This window comes from Dipodomys ordii, unplaced genomic scaffold, assembly GCF_000151885.1.
Source record: "Dipodomys ordii isolate 6190 unplaced genomic scaffold, Dord_2.0 Scaffold2938, whole genome shotgun sequence".
NCBI classification, from domain to species: Eukaryota; Metazoa; Chordata; class Mammalia; order Rodentia; family Heteromyidae; genus Dipodomys; species Dipodomys ordii.
The window spans coordinates 4,669-9,400 of NW_012270154.1; positions in this window are offsets into that span (position 1 = coordinate 4,669).

Here is a 4,732-nt window from a genome sequence, read left to right on the forward strand (position 1 = left end):
GGGTGGATGGCTGGGTGGAAGTCTGGGTGGATGGATGGGTGATGGACCAGTAGATGGTTGGGTGGATGGCTGGGTGGAAGTCTGGGTGGATGGATAGATGATGGATGAGTAGATGGCTGGGTGGATGGGTGATGGACTAGTAGATGGCTGGGTGGATGGCTGGGAGGATGGGTGATGGACTAGTAGATGGCTGGGTGGATGAGTGATGGACAAATAGATGGCTGGGTGGAAGTCTGGGTGGATGGATGGGTGATGGATGAGTGGATGGATTACTGGCTGAGTGATGGTGGGTAGATGCATGAATGGGTGATGGCTGGGTGTATGGATGGGTGTATGGATGGGTGTATGGCTGGGTGATGAATGGGTGGATGGGTGGGTGTATGGATGGATAGATGGCTGGGTGAAGGATGGGTGGATAGATGGGTGGATGGGTTGGTAGATTGATGATTGCTGATTGATGGATAGCTTGTTGGTCTGCTCATCCTCTACTGAGTTGGTTGATAAATGAGTCCATCAGCTTGAAGCATGACCTGCCTGAAAGCTGGAGCCCTAATGGGTCTTCCCCGAGTTCCTCCTCCAGAACCCCATTTGGGCGGATCCTCTTCCAGGCCAGATAGAGACGCACCACCTCTCTCAGAGGTTTTGATTGGAGATGGATAAGGTTCTCGGTACAGGTCTTGCTTAGCATGCACCAAGTTCTGAGGTCCAGCCCCAGCACTGAGGGGAGAGAAGTTTCCAATGACCTCTGATTACTATAGCAGAAACTCCAAAGCTGTCCCTTGAGTGTTCAAATGTCCCTGTCACTGGTCCCCACCCTACCTCCTCCCCTGCCCACATCCCCCACCTCAGCCTCTTCTGTCGTTTGCCCTCTGCCAGCTCTGCTCCACCCCGGCCTCCTGACGTCCATTCACACATGGTTGAGTCACAAAACACAACCATCAAAAACCAGGTTTTCAAGGAGTGTGCCAGGGTCAAGGACAGGGTAATGGGTCAGTGGTGTGTGTACATGCGTGTGTGCGTGCATGCATGCATGCATGCATGTGTGTGTGTGTGCGTGCGTTTGTGTGTGTGTGTGCGTGTGTGCGTGCGTGTGTGTGTGTGTGTGTGCTGATCTTGAGGCTCAAACTCACTGCCTGGGCTCTGTCCCTGACCTTTTGTGCTCAAGGCTAGCACTCTACCACTTGAGCCACAGCTCCATTTCTGGTTCTTGTTAGTTAATTGGAGATAAGAGTTCCATGGACTTTCTTGCTTAGGCTGGCTTTGAACCCTGATCCTTCTATCTCGGTCTCCTGAGTAGCTGGGATGACAGGTATAAACCACTGGCACCCAGTATGGGTTATTTTTATCAGAAAAAAAAATCGGTGTATTTAACCCTATACCCAGCTTCGTTTCTGTGTTTCAAAATTCACCCACAAAAGTCAGGAGGCCGAGTGGAGCGGGTGCTCTGGCGGCTGGCGGCCAGCAGGCGGCACCCCGCCAGGCAGGAGGGGTGAGGGGACGTCCTGTCTCTGGCTACTGAGCCCTGGTCTTGGTCTGGAGAACCTAGGGTCTGATGGAAGAGAGAACGCAGGGGCAGAGCCTCACACCTGCCCTGGCCGGTTCCCAGAGACCAAGCAGAGGCCACCGCGGGGGCTGAGCGGACCTCCTGGACAAGGTGCACTGTCTGGGAGGAGGACTCCCTGGGGGGCCCGTGGCCGGGGGTGGGCAGGGCGGGCAGCAGGGCCCAGGGGCAGCCATCACAGCGGCTGGACGGCTGGTGTGGATCATCTCTAGGCAGGCCCTGGCCAGGAGACACAGGTCCCAGTCACGCAGAGCCCGAGACTGCCTCCGGAGGGGACGAGGGGCCCAAAGGTCCCTTTGTCTCACTATTTTGAACTTGGGGTGGGGCGTGGGGGTGCCTCCGTGGCCGTCACTCATGAGCCGTAACCTGCGCCCTTCATGGGGTCCCAGACTCACCCTTGTGGCCACACAAAGATGCATTGATGGTCCAGCGTGGGCTCATTTATTTTCCTTCAAACCGATTTGAAAAGACTTTTTGCATCTGGCCCAGAGGGGGGAAATGTGCACATTTGGCAAGCTTTGTTTGAGGAAAAAAAAGAAAAAATCTGCTCGCCCCCAGAGAGGTGGCTGGGTTTTCGGAAGGGGAAGAGGAGTGGGGTGAGGTTCCCCCCGCCCTGATCATCTGCCATTCCTGTCCTGTGCCCCGGGACCCACAAAGGGTGCTCCTCCTGGGGCGTCTGTTCCCAGAGAGCCACAAAATGAGAAAAATAAAAGCACGCACCTTGATGAGGAAAAATAGACAATAAGGATGTCACACATCAGCCGGTGTAGAGGAAAGAGGGGAAATCTGTTTGTCTCTCCAGAGAGGAGACATGCTGTTCAAGAGCGAATTCTGACCTGCCATCATGTCTTTCATATACCATGAGCTCTGGTGAATCAAGAAGAAAACATAACAGTAGACAAAAATGAGCAATAGACTTGGGGAACTCATAAAAAGCGAGCCAGTGGATACTGGTAACAAAACATTTCACTTTGCCAAGCCATGATAGATCTTGCCTAAGAGCTGAGGTTCATGGTTCAAAGCCAGCCCAGGCAAGAACATCCCTGAGACTCTTATCTCCAATAAACCACCAGAAAACAGGAAGTGGTGCTGTGGCTTAAGTGGTAGAGCGTTCACCTTGAGCTGAAGAGCTGAGGGACAGTGCCCAGGCCCAGAGTTCAAGACCTATAAGTGACCAAAAAAAAGTTAGAAGTAGAGCTTTGGCCAAGTGGTAAGCACCAGCTTTGAGCAGAAGATAAATGAAGCAAGTACCTGAGGTCCTGAGTTCAAGCCCCAGTTCTGCTACAACTGAAAAGAAGACTGTGAGGCTTTCGCTGGGTAACAGGAAGGACCCAGCACCCCAGGGCCCCGCGCGCTCCAGGCCGCGCGCTGCAGGGTCCCCAAAGCCCGCAGAAACACGCAGGCCAGGCCCCTGCATGGGGAAACGGAGGCCCCGAGCCACTCAGCTGTCCACAGCGTTCTGTCTGTGACCAGGCCTGCCCCTCGCTGACCACCTCTCTCCTCTGTGCTCAGCCCAGCTGGGTGTGGGGTACCCACCCACCCATACACGAGAACAGGCCTAGGGTCTGATGGGGGGCTGGAGGGGGGAGGAGGGAGACACCCCAAGCCCAGCTCTACCGGCCGGGGCAGCGCAGAGCACCTACCCAGTCCGTGTCTCAGCACAGAATCCTGATTGCTGGTGCTGGCCAGCCCGGCACTCAGTCACCAGGGGCCTCCTCGCAGAGCCCCCCTCCCCTCCCTCCCCCAGGCTGGGACACAGCCATGCGGGCACCCTTCCCTGCTTACCACCCCGGCCTTCCAGGGCCAGATAGAGCCCCTAAAGGGGCGCACCAGGAAGGAGGGAGAACGCAACCCAGGAGGTGGGGAGGGGGCGCCTGGGGTGCAGGAGCGGAGCCAGCTCAGCCTGGAAACACGGGGCGCTAATCACTGCCTGATGACCCAGCGACTCTGCCGTGGACCAGGGCTCCATGGCACCTGCCAACTCAGGTCCCTAATTCCCAGAGTTTGAGACGGGCCACAGGTGGCTCTCGCTCTTTCCCGTCCACCCCTGCCCTGCCCTGCCCTGCCCTGCCCTCCGCTATACTGCCCAGCTCCCAGCCTTTGGCCTAACGGGGTCTCAGTCCCCCTCTCCTGACCCCAGAGCTGAAACACCCCAGACTCCCAAACTTCAGGAGGTGGAGCCCCTCCCTAGCCAGGAGAAGATGGGGGGGGAGGAGAAAGGAACGAGAGAGGGAGGAAGGAGGGAGGGAAAGCAACAAGGAAGGAAGGAAGAGAGGGACGGAAGAAGGGAGGGAGGGTGAAAAAAGAAAAGGAAGGAGGATAGGAGGGAGGGAGGAGGGGTGGAAGGAAAGGAGGAAAGAAGAAGAAAAGGAAGAATGAAGGAAGGAGGGGGACTAGAGAAGGTAGGGATGGGGTGACTGCACCTGTTAACACACAGTGGGTGGCCACACACTGCGTCAGCACAGTCAGGGGTGAGCACACCCCGTCAGCACACAGTCAGGGGTGAGCACACCCCGTCAGCACACAGTCAGGGGTGAGCACACCCCGTCAGCACACAGTCAGGGGTGAGCACACCCCATCAGCACACAGTCAGGGGTGAACACACCCCGTCAGCACACAGTCAGGAGTAAGCACACCCCGTCAGCACACAGTCAGGAGTGAGCACACCCCATCAGCACACAGTCAGGAGTGGATGCACACCCCGTCAGCACACAGTCAGGAGTGAGCACACCCCGTCAGCACACAGTCAGGGGTGAGCACACCCAGTCAGCACACAGTCAGGGGTGAGCACACCCCGTCAGCACACAGTCAGGAGTGGATGCACATCCCGTCAGCACACAGTCAGGGGTGAGCACACCCCGTCAGCACACAGTCAGGAGTGAGCACACCCCATCAGCACACAGTCAGGAGTAAGCACACCCCGTCAGCACACAGTCAGGGGTGAGCACACCCCGTAAGCACACAGTCAGGAGTGGATGCACACTCCGTCAGCACACAGTCAGGGGTGAGCACACCCCATCAGCACACAGTCAGGAGTAAGCACACCCCGTCAGCACACAGTCAGGGGTGAGCACACCCCGTCAGCACACAGTCAGGAGTGAGCACACCCCATCAGCACACAGTCAGGAGTGGATGCACACCCCGTCAGCACACAGTCGGGGTGAGCACACC